This window comes from Kogia breviceps, chromosome 1, assembly GCF_026419965.1.
Source record: "Kogia breviceps isolate mKogBre1 chromosome 1, mKogBre1 haplotype 1, whole genome shotgun sequence".
Classification (NCBI taxonomy): domain Eukaryota; kingdom Metazoa; phylum Chordata; class Mammalia; order Artiodactyla; family Physeteridae; genus Kogia; species Kogia breviceps.
Genome location: NC_081310.1, coordinates 171,033,406 through 171,052,408, shown reverse-complemented (window position 1 = coordinate 171,052,408; position 19,003 = coordinate 171,033,406). Strand labels below are relative to the sequence as shown.

Genomic DNA, 19,003 nt, shown 5'->3' with positions numbered 1-19,003 from the left:
TGCTTCCTCTTCAGGGGCCTGGGCTCAATCCCTGAATGGGCAACTAAGATCCCACAAGCCTCAGAGCCAAGAAAAAAAAAGTATCTTTTCCCATTTCGATTTTGCATTTGAAACTTCTACAACTGTTTGTGTGGCTTTTTTTCCTCCCTCCTACAGCTATTAGCTGCTCTGGCAAAGAACATAGTAGGGTGGTAGGACTGATTCGGGTTTGGGCGCTACAGGAAGACAAGGGCCAAGTATCTTTCCAGCTCACCACACCCAGCTCCTCCCCACACCATCCCTCAAGACTTTGGCTGTCACATATGTAATCCATGCCCAGCATTGGTCTCAGTGACTGGACCACAGAAGGAGGACATTTGACTCAGGCTGGGCCAGTTTGTTTCCTTTTCCTAAAAATTGGCTATAGGGGAAGAGAGACTCTACTCTGTCTCTTCCTATAGCTGTAACTAAAAGAAATTAACCTGAGAGCTGCAGAAAGCTCCTTGTGTGGAGGGCTTGGAACTCTGAGCTTCCCACAGTGTATGGAGAAAATTCCAGTCCTTCCTCCCGTGTGTCTCCTCTTCTACTCATACAGAACACTTCACAGAGTCTCTATGGCCAGCTACCCCTACGGGCAGGGCTGCCCAGGAGCTGGAGGACAAGCACCCCGAGCCCCTCTGGGTAGCTACTACCCTGGACTCCCCCATGCTGAGGGCAATATGCTAGGAGGGTACCCCATGGTAGCGGATATGGAGGAGGTCCTGCCCCTGGAGGGCCTTACGGACCACCAGCTGGTGGAGGGCCCTATGCACACCCCAACCCTGGGGGGCTCCCTTCTGGAACTCCAGGAGGACCATATGGTGGCACGGCCCCAGGGGGCCCCTATGGACCACCACCTCCAAATTCCTATGGTGCCCAGCATCCCGGGCCTTATGGACACGGAACACCTCCTCCAGGTGGCACCGCTCCCAATGTGGATCCCGAGGCTTACTCCTTGTTCCAGCCAGTGAACTCCGATCACAGTGGCTATATCTCCACCAAGGAGCTGAAGCAGGCCCTGGTCAATGCCAACTGGTCCTCGTTCAACGATGAGACATGCCTCATGATGATAAACATGTTTGACAAGACCAAGTCAGGCTGCATTGATGTCTACGGTTTCTCAGCCCTGTGGAAGTTCATCCAGCAGTGGAAGAACCTCTTCCAGCAGTATGACCGGGACCGCTCGGCCTCCATTAGCTACACAGAGCTGCACCAAGCTCTGTCCCAGATGGGCTACAATCTGAGCCCCCAGGTCACCCAGTTCCTGGTCTCCCGCTACTGCCCGCGCTCCACCAGTCCTGCCATGCAGCTAGATCGCTTCATCCAGGTGTGCACCCAGCTGCAGGTGCTGACCGAGGCCTTCCGGGAGAAGGACACAGCTGTGCAGGGCAACATTTGGCTCAGCTTCGAGGACTTCGTGACCATGACAGCTTCTCAGATGATATGACCAGCCCATCTGTAAAGTGGGGAGTGCATCAAGGGACTTTTCCTAGCTCCTAGGGTGGGAGAAGCATGTGGGCCTCTCTTCATTTCCTGCCCTTCCTAGAAAAAGAATTCTCCCTTGCCTGATTCAGAATTGTTCCCAAAGAGGGCTGGGAGTCTGCGTCATAGCCACCAAGTAGTGGGGACCTAGGCTGAGGCCACACAGTGAGGGGCCTGACCTAGGAGAGGACTGGAAATTGAATGTCCTTTTACATCCCTGAGTATTTAAATGGCACAGCCTTGCGCCAGGTGCAAAAGATGCTGGTCATTGCAATGCAGTTAGTGTCCAGTCAGCTGACTCCAGCCTCTAGCTTTTCCTTCTATGCCCTGAGCCAGTGGTAAGTGTTCATCAGCCTCTTACCATTAGCACCTGCATTCCCTCACCCATGCTGTCTTGACAGATGAACCCAGTTTCTCCAAAATGGAATCTGACCAGGGTGAGAGATTTGCCCATGGGACAAGTGGCTTGGATTCCACCCGCCCCCCCAAGTCCGTGTGTGTTGACTTCTAGCTGCCTGCTGAGGGAGCTTGGGCAGTCTGCTCTCTGGGCATCTTTGGCCAGGCTACCCCTCTGCAGCATGGACCCCTCTTACTTGCCTGCCATCCTCTGCTTGGCTTCAGTCCCCAGGGGACAAGTTGCTACCACCCACCGCCAATGCTTTCGTGTGTGTGTGTGTGTGTGTGTGTGTGTGTGTGTGTGTGTGTTTTCATTTGGGCCCAAAAGTTTGGTGCATCTCTAAGCTTCAATATAAGAATAAAACTGTAGAGTTCCACATTTTCCACCAAAAAAAAAAAAAGAACACTTCACTTCTGACACTTCCGGTCATCAAATGTGTGACCACCAAGCAATTTTCTGTGACACAAGCTGGGTGTCCTACAACGTAACTCAGTTCTGACACTATCGCCCTGAAGAGAGTGTCAGATCCCACAGGTGAAGGGCTCAGTCCCAAGAGACTATCCCCACTTCAGATGTCAGCCAGTCCCAAGTAGTGGGTCCCCAGGTTACCCACAACTTCTTTTTTTTATATATATTTATTGGATAATTGCTTTACATTGTTGTGTTAGTTTCTGCTGTACAACAAAGTGAATCAGCTCTATGTATACGTGTATCCCCATATCCCCTCCCACTTGAGCCTCCCTCCCTCCCTCCCTATCCCACCCCTCTAGGTCGTCACAAAACTTCGAGCTCATCTCCCTGTGCTATGCAGCAGCTTCCCACTAGCCATCCATTTTACATGTTTATCCACAACTTCTATCCACTTGGTTACAAATTGGAGGTTCCCACATTCCCCTACTAGGGTTTGATTAATTTGATAGAGTGGATCACAGAACTCAGGGAAACACTTATATTTACCAGTTTGTTTTAAAAAAATATGATAAAGGATACAGATGAACAGGCAGGTGGGGACATATAAGACGAGGTCTGGGAGGGTCCCAAGAGCAGGAGCTTCTGTCCCCATGGAGTTAGGGTGCATACTCTCCCAGTACATGGAAGTATTCACCAACCTGAAAGCTGTCAGAACCCCATGCTATTGGCATTTTAAAGAGGCTTACTTATGTAGGCATGATCAATTTTTAACTCCATTTCCAATCCCGGTACCTTTACTAGAGAAGTGGGGGTGGGGAGGTAGGGCTGAAAATTCCAAGCTTCTAATCATGGATTGGTCCTTCTGGTGACCAGCTTCCATCCAGGAGCCCACTCAGAGTCACCCCATTAGAAAGAAAGATGTTCTTATGACTTAGGAAATTACAGGGGTTTTAGCAGCTCTGTGCCAGGAACTGGGTGCAGAGACCAATACATACGTTCTATTATCTCACACACATCATAACACCTACCACAATGTATTTAAAGAACCTGAGTGTGTGTCTTTCTCTTTCCCTGCTAAAGGGCATGCCCTGAGATTGTGAGTTCTTCAAGAACAGTAACCTTCACTGTTTCATCTTTGTATCCATGCAATTATGCCCCAAATCTGACACAAAGTATGAAACAGTGAATGTTTGTTGAACTTTCAAGCTGGGCAACATAAATGAGGTTCCCACCTTTTCCAGGTGAAGGCTCCCTCAGCCACTAGCAGGTGTCAGGACATGTCTCTGTGGCTTCTGGCCACCAAGCTACTTGTCTGATCCATAGTGAGTGGTAAAAGTACAGGTGAGTCACTGGAGGTATGCAGAATGACCACCTGGACAGCTCTGAGGCCCTAGTGTGTCAGGCTCTCACAGGAAGAAATTTAAAGTAGTCTGCAAAAAGTTACTCATTGTATTCTTCCAGATTGCAAGGAACATGTTCCCCCAATGCTGAGTTCTTTCCTCAATGTGTCAGATGAACTGCAAACATAAGCCTCCCAATAAATTAGATTTCCTTATGGTTTTTTTTTTTTTTTTTTTTTTTTTTTTTTTTTTTTTTTTTTTTTTTTTTTTTGCGGTATGCGGGCCTCTCACTGACGCGCAGGCCTAGCGGCCATGACTCACGGGCTTAGTTGCTCCGCGGCATGTGGGATCTTCCCGGACCAGGGCACGAACCCGTGTCTCCTGCATCGGCAGGCGGATTCTCAACCACTGCGCCACCAGGGAAGCCCCTGTTTTTTTGTTTTGACGTGGACCATTTTTAAAGTCTTTACTGAATTTGTTACAATATTGCTTCTGTTTTACATTTTGGTTTTTTGGCCTCGAGTCATGTGGTGGGATCTTAGCTCCCCGACCAGGGATCACACCCGCACCCTCTGCATTAGAAGGTGAAGTCTTAACCACTGAACTGCCAGGGAAGTCCCTTGCTTATGGTTTTTAGCATTCTATGCCTAAAGGAAAAATAAGTTGTTAAAAAGATATTTGTTTATGAAAAAAGACATACCATTCACAGAAAACCCAATACAGCAGAACTTAAAAACAAAACAAAACAAAAATAAACAAACAAACAAAAACTAGATAAAATGTAAAGAAATCTTTTTTAATGCATGACTGACCTTGACTGGATATGAGGAATCCCTAAGAGAAAATAGGAGTAAGCAATTGTGAGAATCGTATTTGCCCCAGTGGCATATACAGATTCCTAGTGATCCAGCATCTGTGTTTTCATGGGTTATGGAGCTAAGGAAGCCTGAGTCTAAGGAGAGCAGAAGGTTAAATCAGAGGATAAGGCTGAGCCTCTCCAATCCCCAAACCACTAATATCCTCATGGGCAGTGGGTAAACTAAAAACAAAAACCAAAAACGGGGGGGTGGGGGTGGGGATGCAGGTCTATCTTAACTTGGATCAGCGTAAAGTAAAAAATAAACACACAAAAAACTCTCTCTCTTGAGAGTTCTCTATCCTGAGAATTCTCTATCCCATACCTCCACTCATATATATTTACCTAGGGACATACTCACTTTAGCTATGTGACCCAAAACACTCCAAGATGAAAATTTTAAGTGTTTCTGGATTGGTAGGACAGACAGACATCTGGGAGAAGCAAACCCAAACTTCCTCTTGAAGAATATCATTAAATCCAAGCCTCAAACATTTTCCCACAAAGTTTCAACATGACTCACAATTTTTTTATAAGTCTCTAACGACACAAGGAAACAAATGCCTACAAGCAGAAGCAACCAACTAGAGAATCATAACCATAAAGATCACAGATACTGCTATTATCAGCTATAAACTATAATTTTATTATGTTTAATATGTTGAAATAAATTAAAGAGGGAATTAAAAGTACAACCAAGAAAAAGTAAATAGCAATGACAATAAGTCTAGGCAAATAACAAGAGATTCTAAAAATCCTCGATATTTTCCCTTGTTTAATTTCACAGGAGAAATTTAAGAACCCTTGAACTGACAGAAAACCAACAGCAAGGTAAATGGAAGCATTAATATATGGGGCATGCTGCCTGGCTGAGATGACAGTATTGAAGTTCACCATGCCACAAGTTACAGAGATTGCTGAAGGTTTTAATTTAGAACTGCTGATCTTTGTAAGTTTCTCAGAACTTTTTTGTGATAAAATATACATAACATAAAATTTACCATTATAACCATCTTTAAGTGTACATATCAGTGGACTCTCATTGCTTTTTAAGTCTTTGTTTTTGATGTTTTAAAGTTTCACTATTATGACTTTCTATTTATTTACTCCGCTTGTATTCATTTGGATTCCTGATTATGAGTTGATATTATTTATCAGTTCTGGAATATTTTTACAATGACCTTTTTTTTTTTTTTTTTTTTGCGGTATACGGGCCTCTCACTGCTGTGGCCTCTCCCGTTGCAGAGCACAGGCTCCGGACGCGCAGGCTCAGCGGCCATGGCTCACGGGCCCAGCCGCTCCGAGGCATGTGGGATCTTCCTGGACCGGGACAGGAGCCCGTGTCCCCTGCATCGGCAGGAGGACTCTCAACCACTGCGCCACCAGGGAAGCCCATACAATGACCTTTTTGAAGGGCGTCTCCTCCAGTCTCTGTTATCTCCTTCTGGATGGAACTCTGATTAGATGGACATTGGATCTTCCTTCTGTCCACTCGTCTTTAAACTTCTGTTTTATATTTTCTCTCTCTTGGTTTCTGTGTTGTATTCTGCATAACTTCTTCACGCACAGCTTCTAAGTCAGTAAATCTTTCATTTATAATCTGTGATTTAACCCATCCAATGGATTTCTAATGTCGGTTATTACATTTTTTCTTTCTGTACATTTTATTGGATTCCTTTTCAAGTCTGTTTGATTAGTTTTGAAAAATTTAATTGAATATTTACATATTAATGATTGTGAGGAGTATGTTAAAATATCTTACTATAATAACACATTTATTAACTTCTTATATCCCTACACTTATTCAAACAACTTAAATAACATAATTAGCAAGCTTGATCTAATGGACTTAAATAGAACACTGTACCAATCATTCCAGGAACACAAAAATATTTATAAAAATTGACTTATATTAAGTAATAAAGCAAGTCAATACATTTCAGAGAAATCATATCATACAAATCACATTTTCTTATCACAATATAACTAAGCTAAAGATTAATTTTTAAAAATCGACTTAAACGAAATATATAGAAAAGGAAAATTCATAGAGACAGAAAATAGAATAGAGGTTACCAGGGGTGGGGCTGAGGGGTGGGGAAGACATGGAGTTATTGCTTAATGGTTATAGAGCTTCTGTTTGGGGTGATGAAAAAGTTTTGGAAATAGATAGTTGTGATGGTTTTACAACATTGTGAATATAATTAATGCCACTGAATTGTACATTTAAAAATGCTTCAAATGGCAAATTTCATGGTATGTATATTTTACCAGAATAAAATATTTAAGAAAAACCCCCAAAAGATAAATAAAAACAAAACAAATATATCTGGAAATTTAAAATACATATTTCCAAATGACCAATGGTCAATAAGAAATCATCACGGAAATTAGAAATCATCATGGAAATTAGAAAATATTTCACAATATTGTAAATTGACTATACTTTAATAAAAAATAAATTAAAGAAAAAAGAATACACTTAAAACCAAACTATTACAAATTTTTGGCATACAGCAAAAATAGTACTTATAGAGAAATAATATATTTAAATAGTGCATTAAAGATCTATTGCTATATAAATGATTACCCCAAAACTTAGTGATTTAGTTTTAGCAACAGACATTTATTATCTCTTATACTTTCTGTGGGATAGAAATTCAAGAGCATTTGAATTGGATGGATAGTCCTGGCTCAGAAACTCTAATGAGGTGGCAGTCATCCGAAGGCTTGACTGGGGCCAGAGGATACACTTTAAGGTGTCTCACTCATATTGCTGGCAAGTTGGTGCAGGTTGTTAGCAGGAAGCCTTCATTCCTCTCCTTGTGGACCCTTGCACAGGTCTGCTTGAGTTCATACATGGTGGCTGACTTACCCCAAAGCAAACAATCCAGTGTACTTAGGTGGAAGCCACAATGCCCTTTATCATCTAGACTCAAAGTCACACATCATCACTTCTACCATCATAGAAACCAGCCCTGATTCACTGAGGGAGGAAACTACTCAAGGGTGTGAATATTAAGTGGTAATGACCCTTGAGGGCCATCTTGGGGGCCCACTACTACAAACAGTGAAACATTAAAAGCACTTTTTCTTTAGAATCAGAAATAAGACAAGAATGCCCATCATCACCATTCCTACTCAATATTATGCTGGAGGTGATAGACTGTATATTAAAAAAAGAAAAAGGGGAATTCCCTGGTGGTCCAGTGGTTAGGACCCAGTGCTTTCACTGCTGGTCCCGGTTCAATCCCTGGCTGGGGAACTAAGATCCCGCAAGCTGCATGGCATGCATGGGCGAAAAAAAGAAAATGTGAAAAAAGAAAACTTTTTTTTTTGAAGAATTGGAAAGTAAAAAACAAAACAAATTTCATGCAGGTAATATGCTTACTTATATAGAAACACCCCCCCCAAAAAAAACTGCAAGCAATTTATTTGAATTAATAATTTAGGAAATTTATCAGCTTTATGATCAATATTCAAAAGCCAATTCAATTGCTACATACCAGCAATTAACATAATATAAAGACCTTTAAATGATATCATTATAATATTTTAAGAATATATCATTAACTATATTTTTGAAAACTATAAAATACTTAGGACAAATCTAACAATATTTTCCAAAATACTGTTTAGATTTTATATATACACAGATATTTATACATACACAGATATCTATATCTATAGCTACAGCTGACTCTTGAACAAGGAGGAGGTTAATCAGCATAAACTTAGTCAGCCTTCCTTATCTGTATAAGTGGATCCTGGAAGTTCAAACCTGAGTTTTTCACCAGTCAACTATACATTCATATACATATAAATTTTTTAGTTATTTTTATTTATAAAATAACTACATGACATGGATGGACCTAGAGATTGTCATACTGAGCAAAGTAAGTCAGACAGAAAAAGACTAAAATCATATGATATTGCTTATATGTGGAATCTAAAAAAAATGGTACAGGGACTTCCCTGGTGGTCCCGTGGTTAAGGATCCACCTTCCAATGCAGGGGATGCAGGTTTGATCCCTGGTCAGGGAAATAAAATCCCACGTGCCACAGGGGAACTAAGCCTGCATGCTGCAGCTACTGAGCCTGTGCGCTCTGGAGCCCGCACGCCACAACTAGAGAGAAGCCTGTACACCGCAACTAGAGAAGCCCGTGCGCTGCAAGGAAAGATCCCGCAGGCTGCAAAAAAGATCCTGTGTGTCACAGCTAAGACCCTACACAGCCAAATAAATAAAAATAAATAAAATTTAAAAATAGAAGTTAAAGAAAAGGTACAGGGCTTCCCTGGTGGCGCAGTGGTTGAGAGTCCGTCTGCCGATGCAGGGGACACGGGTTTGTGCCCCAGTCTGGGAAGATCCCACATGCCGCGGAGCAGCTAGGCCCATGAGCCATGGCAGCTGAGCCTGCGCGTCCAGAGCCTGTGCTCTGGAGAGAGCCTGTGTGTGGAGAGGCCACAACATTGAAAGGCCCGCGTACCGCAAAAAAATAAATAAATAAAAAATAAAAAGATACAAATGAACCTATTTACAAAACAGAAATAGAGTCACAGATGTAGAAAACAAACTTATGGTTACCAAGTGGGAAGCTGGTGGGCGGGAGGGATAAATTGGGAGATTGGGATTGACATGTACACACTATTATATATAAAATAGACAATTAATAAGAACCTATTGTATAGCACAGGGAACCCTACTCAATACCCTGTAATGACCTGTATGGGAAAATAATCTAAAAAAGAGTGGATATATGTATATTTATAACTGATTCACATTGCTGTACAGCACAAACTAGCATGACACCATAAATCAACTATACTCCAATAAAAAGTAATTTTTAAAAATAACTATAGGGCTTCCCTGGGGGCGCAGTGGTTGAGGATCCGCCTGCCGATGCAGGGGACACGGGTTCGTGCCCCGGTCTGGGAAGATCCCACATGCCGCGGAGCGGCTGGGCCTGTGAGCCATGGCCGCTGAGCCTGCGCGTCCAGAGCCTGCGCTCCACAACGGGAGAGGCCACAACAGTGAGAGGCCTGTATACCGGAAAAAAATTAAAAATAAAAAATAAAAAAAATAAAGTGTTAACTTAAAAAAAAATAAAAAATAGCTATAAAGATAAGTAGGAAAAAATCAAGATAGTGGCCATTCTGATGTAGAGGGAAGAGTTGGGATGGGGAGACAAAACACATTAACAGCTACAAAGAGACTTTTAATATTACTTCTTATGCTTGATAAACATTCTTTTTATTTTTAGTATTTTATCACCATGAACAATTTCACTGTAAACATCTTGTTATGGACTGAATTGCGTCCTATCCCAAAACTCATATGTTGAAGTCCTAACCCCAGTGTGACTTTATTTGTAGATAGGATCTTTAAAGAGGTAATTCAGGTTAAGCAAGGTCATAGGGGTGGGGCCCTAATCCAATGGACTGGTTTCCTTACAAGAAGAGGAAGTGACAGCAGGGGTGCAGTGCACAAGAAAGGCCATGTGAGGACACAGCTAGAAGGTGGTGGAATACAAGCCAAACAAAGAGAGGCTTCAGGAGAAACCAAACCTGCCAGCACCTTGATCTTGGACATCCACCCTCCAGAACTGTGAGAAAACAAATTTCTGTTGTTTAAGTCACCCAGTCTGTGGTATTTCATTATAGCAGTCCAAGCAAATGAATATACCCATTATTATACATTTGTCTTTATATATGAGTGCTTTTATTTGTATAGAATAGATTTTGCAGGAGTTGGAACGACGGTTGCATATTTTTAATTATAGAAGATGCTGCCAGGCGGCTTTCCAAAAAGAACTAAAAGAATTTATGTTTACGACAGCAATATGTGAGGGTTACTTTTTCCTCAAAACCCCTCCAGTAATAGGTGCTATTGATCTTTTTAATATTTACTGGTCCAATGGGTCTAAAGTAGTATTTCATTGAACTTTAATTTACATTTCTCTAACATGTCAGTTTGAACATCTTTTCAAATGGCTGTATGTCATTAAGATTTGCACTTCTGTGAATTATCTCTTCCTGTCTTTTGCTCATTTTAAGTGGATTATTCTTTTCTTATCAGTTAGTGAGATCTTTATATTATAAATATTAATTCCTTGTGCATAAGCCCAAATTTGAAAATATGTATTTTTCTAACATATTTCTCATCAATTAATCTTTTTACATTTTTTTAAGCATACAAAAGAGATTAAGGGCTTCCTTGGTGGTGGAGTGGTTAAGAATCCACCTGCCAATGCAGGGGACACATGTTTGAGTCCTGGTCCGGGAAGATCCCATATGCCACGGAACAGCTAAGCCCTTGTGCCACAACTAATAAGCCTGTGCACTAGAGCCTGCAAGCCACAACTATTGAGCCCACATGCCGCAACTACTGAATCCCGCATGCCTATAGCCTGTGCTCCACAACAAGAGAAGCCACCACAATGAGAAGCCCACGCACCACAACGAAGAGTAGCCCCTGATCGCCACAACTAGAGAAAAGCCCATGCACAGCAACGAAGACCCAATGCAGTCAAAAAACATGAATAAATAAAATAAATAAATTTATTTTTTTTTAAAGAGCTTAATTTTTACACGATAAAATATGTCTGGGCTTCCCTGGTGGCACAGTGGTTAAGAATGTGCCTGCCAATGCAGAAGACATGGGTTTGAGCCCTGGTCCGGGAAGATCCCACATGCCACAGAGCAACTAAGCCCATGCACCACAACTACTGTGCCTGCGCTCTAGAGCCCATGAGCCACAACTACTGAACCCCTGTGCCACACCTACTGAAGCCCGCGCGCCTAGAGCCCATGCTCCACAACAAGAGAATCCACCGCAATGAGAAGCCTGTGCACCACAATGAAGAGTAGCCCCCACTCTCCGCAACTAGAGAAAGCCCGCACGCAGCAACAAAGACTCAATGAGGCCAAAAATAAATAATAAAATAAAAAATAAATTTAAAAAATATATATGTCTATCTTTTCCTTACAGCTTCTGCATTTCCAGTATTGGCTAGGAAGATGTCCCTCACTCCTAGATGGTTCATAATATCTCCTGTTTTCTTTGCAGGGTTTTAGGATTTCATTTTACTACTGCCATTTTTTTGCAGTTTGATAAAATTTTAAACTTTTTACAATTGAAGTACAGTTAATTTACAATGTTCTGTTAGTTTTACCTGTGCAGCAAAGTGATTCAGTTTTACACATTTTTTTCTTTTTCAGATTCTTTTCCATTATAAATTATTATAAGAAGAATTTTAAACTTCTATTTATTCTATGTACTTGAAGCAGACATAATTAACTCTGAAAGTTCTGAAGGACAAAATTGACATTGGGGTGTTCTGCTTGGGAAGATCCCATAGGTCATTTCTCTTTGGCCAGTGTCCCAAGTATATTCCACAGATCCTAGTCTCATTAGATGATCCCGAAAGAAGGGTTTCTTGCTTAATTAAGTGTAGAAAATGTTTCATATTATTAACTGTCCCTTGAAGAGTCACAGTGCATGTCAGCATCATGAGGCTCTAAGAAGTCCTGTAACAAACAGACATACATGTTCAACTTTGCTTCATCTAGCACTTCCCAAGTTTGTCAGACCTCTTTCCTGTAACATTTCCCATAGTGCCTGCTAACATGTTCATACCCCAAACTAGAAATGCCCTCTAGGAATAACTTTGGGGACTAAATAGGATATTTCTTGCCAAATTTACTTACAAAATAAATGTACTGTTGTTTAATACATCCTATGGGATAAAGCTGGAGAAGGAGATTTTGTTATATTGTTACAGGTCACATTATGGCTAACTTTTCCCTGATTACCATTATTCTTTTTTTTCTTTTTTTAAACAACACAAATTTATTATCTCAGTTTCCATGTGTAAGGAGTCTGGGTACCAGTTAGATGAGTCCTCTGCTCAGTGTTGAAGTAGGATACAATCAAGGTGTCTACGGGGGATACAATCTTATATGAAGCTCACTGAATGTTGGCAGAGTTCATTCAGTTCCTTATGGTTGTCAGACTGAGGTCCTTGTCTTCTTGCTGTCTGTCAACTGTGGGCCATTGTCATTACTCTTGAAAATGGAGATTATATTAATTATCTATTGCTATATAACAAACTAACGCCCAAATTTAGTGGCTTACAACAACAATAAACAACTATATCTTGGAGTGTTTGTGAGTCAGAAATTCAGGAGCAACTTGGCTGGGATGTTCAGGATCTTTCATGAGGTTGCAATAAAGATGTCAACTAAGGACTTCCCTGGTGGTCCAGTGGGTAAGACTCCACACTCCCAATGCAGGGGGTACGGACCCAATCCCTGGTAGGGGAACTAGATCTCGCACACATGCCGCAACTGAGAAGTCTTCATGCTGCAACTAAGACACAGCGCAGCCAAAATATAAATAAATAAATGATGTTAACTATTAAATAGAGTAATAGTCATCTGGAAGCTTGACTGGGGTTATAGGATCTGCTTCCAAGTGGCAAGGTGGTGTCAGCTGTTGGTAGACTTATGGCATGCAAGTTACATGCAAAACAAAGCACAGTAGAAGTATCCCAGGAAGCCAAAGCAACCTTAAGAAAGAAAAAAGGAGCTGGAGGAATCAGGCTTCCTGATTTCAGACTATACTACCAAGGTACAGTAATGAAAACAGTGTGGTACTGGCACAAAAACAGAAATATAGATCAGTGGAACAGGATAGAAAGCCCAGAGATAAACCCACGCACCTGTGGTCACCTTATCTTTGACAAAGGAGGCAAGAATATACAATGGAGAAAAGACAGCCTCTTCAATAGGTGGAGTTGGGAAAACTGGAAAGCTACATGTGAAAGAATGAAATTAGAACATTTCCTAAAAACATACAGAAAAATAAACTCAAAATGGATTAAAGACCTAAATGTAAGGCCAGACACCATCAAACTCTTAGAGGAAAACATAGGCAGAACACTCTATGACATAAATCACAGCAAGGTCCTTTTTGACCCACCTCCTAGAGAAATGGAAATATAAACAAATGGGACCTAATGAAACTTAAAATCTTTTGCACAGCAAAGGAAACCATAAACAAGATGAAAAGAGAACCTTCAGAATGGCAGAAAATATTTGCAAACGAAGCAACTGACAAAGGATTAATCTCCAAAGCACAAGCAGCTCATGCAGCTCAATATCAAAAAAACAAACAACCTAATACAAAAATGGGTGGAAGACCTAAATAGACATTTCTCCAAAGAAGACAGACAGATTGCCAACAAACACATGAAAAGATGCTCAATATCACTAATCATTAGAGAAATGCAAATCAAAACCACAATGAGATATCACCTCACATCAATCAGAATGGCCATCATCAAAAAATCTATAAACAATAAATGCTGGAGAGGGGGTGGAGAAAAGGGAACCCTCTTGCACTGTTGGTGGGAATATAAATTGATACAGCCACTATGGAAAACAGTAAGGAGGTTCCTTAAAAAACTAAAAATAAAACTACCATATGACCCAGCAATCCCACTACTGGGCACATACACTGAGAAAACCACAATTCAAAAAGATAAATGTACCACAATGTTCACCACAGCACTATTTACAATTGCCAGGACATGGACGTAACCTAAATGTCCATCGACAGATGAATGGATAAAGAAGATGTGGTTGGGCTTCCCTGGTGGCGCAGTGGTTGAGAATCCGCCTGCCGATGCAGGAGACACGGGTTCGTGCCCTGGTCCGGGAAGATCCCACATGCCGCGGAGCAACTAAGCCCGTGAGCCATGGCCGCTAGGCCTGCGCGTCCGGAGCCTGTGCTCCGCATCGGGAGAGGCCACAACAGTGAGAGGCCCGCGTACCGCAAAAAAAAAAAAAAAAAAAAAAAAAAAAAAAAAAAAGAAGATGTGGCACATATATACAATGGAATATTACTTGGCCATAAAAAGGAACGAAATTGAGTTATTTGTAATGAGGTGAATGGACCTAGAGTCTATCATACAGAGTGAAGAAACTCAGAAAGAGAAAAATAAATACCATATGCTAATGCACATATATGGAATCTAAGAAAACAGTACTGATGAACCTAGTGGCAGGGTAGAAATAAAAACAGAGATGTAGAGAATGGAATTGAGGACACAGGGGGTGGAAGGGGAAGCCTGGACAAAGTGAGAGAGTAGTACTGACATATATACACTACCAAATGTAAAATGGATAGCTAGTGGGAAGCAGCTGCATAGCACAGGGAGATCTGCTTGATGCTTTGTGAAGATCTAGGGGGTGGGATAGGGAGGGTGGGAGGGAGGCTCAAGAGGGAGGGGATATGGGGACATATGTATACTTATAGTTGATTCACTTTGCTGTACAACAGAAACACAACATTGTAAAGCAACTATACTCCAATAAAGATACGTTAAAAAAAAAAAGAAGAAGAAGAAGGAGCTACCCAGGAATTTAAAGCTTATCAGCATCTCAGAGTTCTCAAGCAAATTAAGCCTAATAATCCTTCCTTGTAGGAGATTTTGTGCATGTGTTGAAAAACAAAAACAAAAAAACCAACCAAGTGTAGATCAAAGTCAATTGCAATGATTACTATAAATTTTTTCTGGACGAGACCTTATAATATTTCCCCATTTATATCATTTGCTTAACTATTTCAAGGTAAGTAAAGAACTAAGGACAATTTGGTTGCAGAACATTTAGATTACTCTGACTGATTTACTCTGATTCTCACCCACCTATTTACCTTAATTCCACAGATTTTATCTCATCTGAATAAACTTGAAATTTAGTCTGAAAAAGAAGGTTTTCCAGACCATAAGCCTAATTATTTGATGCTTCTTTCATTTAAAGATCATTTAGGTTCCTCCTTAATAACAATCGCAAGCACTTACAGAGTACAGATTTTGTGCCAGACACTGTCCTAAGAGTTTTTACATATATGTTTATTCATAAATCCTAAAACATAGAAGATTAAGTGATTCTAGTTGGTGGGTGGCAGAATCCAGATAATCTGGCACCAGATCCTGCTTCTCCTTAGCAAAGTATTGATCAAGGGTTTTCAGATCATGTTTTACATAAGAAGCATTGGTTGCTGTGGTGGATTCAAGAGGGCTACAAATTCTTTGTCACTGTTTCCATTGAGAGGTAAATCTATTTCCTCTCTCCTTGAATTTGGGCTGGCCCTGTAATTTGCTTTGACTAAAAGAATGTGTGGGGATTGATGCTGTTTAACTTTGGATGCAGGGGTTATGAGATCTCCAACATCTACTTCCGGTACTTGGAACATTTCTTGGAACCCAGCTGGCATGCTCTCAAGATTGTGGAGAGGCCATATGAAGGATGACGGAGGAACTCTGGTCAACAGCTCCAATTGTTGAGCTCCCAGTCAACTGCCAGTGAGATGAGGGAGCCATCTTCCGATGTTCCAGCCCATTTGAACCTGGCATTAATGAAGCCCCAGCTAATATCATAAAGGAGAGAAGAGCTGTCCAGCTGAGCACAGTCAACTCACAGAATTGTGAGAAATAAATAGCTATGGTGGTTGTTTTAATTCACTAAATTTTAGGAGCATTTGTTATGGAGCAATGGACAATCAAAATAGTTGATGATAATAGAATCCCACCCCCTCCATGAAGTTAAATGGCAACCAGCTAATTTAAGGCTTAAGGAAATTCAGACTTCCCTGCTGTAGCAGCGGTTAAGAATCCGCCTGCCAATGCAGGCGATGCGGGTTCGAGCCCTGGCCCGGGGAGATCCCACATGCCACGGAGCAACTAAGCCCGTGCACCACAACTACTGAGCCTGCCCTCTAGAGCCCACAAGCCACAACTACTGAGCCTGCGAGCCACAACTACTGAAGCCTGCATGCCTAGAGTCTGTGCTCTGCAACAAGAGAAGCCACCGCAACGAGAAGCCCGCGCACAGCAATGAAGACCCAAAGCAGCAAAAAAAAAAAGTCTTTAGGAAATTATATTGCCAGGAAATGAAAACAAAATAAAAACTGAGATCTATTGAGCAACCCCTAAGGCACTCACCAGTCCCAAATATTCTACTAGTACAAGGAGTGACACTGAATCGGAACAGCTCCCTGGAGAGGAGTGCGCTCCTATCCTCCTCTCAAGGAGTATTTCTGAAGGATCCTGGACAAGGAAAATCTCTTCATGGTCATAATCCAGGATGACCAGATTCTCTAACCAAGGAATTTACTTACTAGAAGGAAGTGACCTCCACATAGAGCTGCACAGGTTGCTCAGTGCACACCCGCTATCATTCTAATGGTACCCTCCAGAAGTGTAAATGTGGTGACCTGATCAGGAAAATGAGTTAATGAATGAACATCTATGAAATGTGTAGGCCTTACCATATTCTCTCAGGGCTTGGAATAAATCTGTATGTTGTATCTTATCCCCCCGCCTACTTTTCCTTTTTAATTTTTTTTAAATTTTTTTAATTTTTGGCTGTGTTGGGTCTTCGGTGCCCCTCGCGGGCTTTCTCTAGTTGCGGTGAGTGGAGCTACTCTGCGTTGTGGTGCGCGGGCTTCTCATTGTGGTGGCTTCTCTTGCTGCGGAGCACAGGCTATAGGCACGCGGGCTTCAGTAGTTGTGGCACGTGGGCTCAGTCATTGTGGCTCGCAGGCTCTAGAGCACAGGCTCAGTAGTTGTGGCGCACGGGCTTAGTTGCTCTGCGGCATGTGGGATCTTCCCGGACCAGGGCTCGAACCCGTGTCCCCTGCATTGGCAGGCGGCTTCTTAACCACTGTGACACCCATTTTCCCCCTTTTTAAAATGGGAGTTTTAATTGATGGCTGTACTAATTTGCCAGGGCTGCCATAACAAAGTATTACTGACTGGATGGCTTGAACAGCAAAAGTTTATTTTCTCGCAGTTGTGGAGGTTACAGTCCAAGATCAAGGTGTTGGCAGGATTATTTTTTTTCTGAGCTTCTCTCCTTGGCTTATAGATGCCATCTTCTCCCTGTATTTTCCCTCTGTATATGTCTGTGTCCAAATTTCCTCTTCTTGTAAGCCCCCCAGTCTTACTGAATTAGGGCCCACCCCAATAACGTCTTTTAACTTAACTACCTCTTTAGACACTATCCAAACACAGCCACATTCTGAAGTACAGAGGATTAGGTCTTCAACATATGAATTTTTGAAGACCATAATTCAGCCCACAACAAGGTCATGCTATTTTTCCTGTACTGTTTTATATGTGGTGTATCGCTTATAGTTAAATGTATCATTTTGGCCATAAGTTGTAAGATCTGAATCTGATTGAGATTAGACATCGCCTAGAGATTCTGTACTCAGAGATGGATTCAAAAACTAGGTGTAATTTTGGATGTGAATGTGCTTGAAGTTGTATATGGTTTAATTTCATTGTATTACATAGGGAATTTTTGGAAAAGTATGTGTGGGAAGAAAGAGCACGTGTGTGTGCCTATACATATGTGTGTATGTGGTCATCAGGTGGAACATAATAGATGCCTGCGGTATTGCACATCTAGCTCTTTTCCTTTGTTTTGGACACTAACTCCTCCCTTCTCACAATTCATATGACTCCCATGGGAGATACCGTATTTTTACATAATCACATCCCTCCTGGCCACAGTTGATTGGTCTGGGGAGGGCATTTCATTCTAGTCAGGCCAATTAAACTCCTTCTCCAGGAATTTTCAGGCTTGAATTGATAACTTTCATCCTTCTCCAGGGGTGGAAGTTGTACATTGAAAAAATTACGACCTGCTAGTCACATTCCTGCCATGTAGAGAAAGCCAGTTACCAATGAGAGAAAATGAAGCCAAAGTGCTAAAAACAAAGCAAAACAAAACAAAAAAAAAAACAGAGACAAAATAGGGAGGGAGTCCTGCAGCCCACCTGTATTCCTAACTCTCCTCAAGGCAACAGATTTGACGAGCCCAAAATATTTTTCCCATTTTGCCTAATATGGTTTGTATTGAGTTTTTCGGGTTTTTTAACAACCAAAAGAATCCTTATCAATACAGTATGTGATGGTCAATTATATGTGTCAACTTGACTGGCTTAGGGGTGCCCAGATTAAACATTATTTCTGCATGTGTCTGTAAGAATGGATTGGAATTTCTGTATGAGATTAGCATTTGAATCCGCGGACTCAGTAAAGTAGTTTGCCCTCCCAAATGTGAATGAGCATCATCCAATCCATTGAGGGCCTGAATAGAGCAACAAAAAGTAGAAGAAGGAGGAATTCATCCTTTTTTGCTTCCTACTTGCTTGAGTTGGGCATATCTCGTCTTCTCTGGCCCTCAGACTGGGATTTAAACAATCAGCTCCCCCGGTTCTCAGGCCTTTGGACTTGGACTGAATTATATCACCATCACCAGCTTTCCTGGGTCTCCAGCTTGTAGACAGCAGATTGTGGGACTTCTCAGCCTCCCTAACTGTATGAGGCAATTTGACGTATCTATTCTTCTCCAAAGAAGCCTGACTAATATAAGCAAGATACATGACAGCACAGGTGAATACATGCTACCACTTATTACCATAC

At 41.6% G+C, this 19,003-nt stretch overlaps 1 pseudogene; it reads left to right on the top strand.

Moving 5' to 3' along the window:
- The first annotated feature begins 589 nt into the window (after positions 1–589).
- LOC131744700 (peflin pseudogene) lies at positions 590–1,657 on the top strand (annotated as a pseudogene).
- The last annotated feature ends 17,346 nt before the right edge of the window (positions 1,658–19,003 follow it).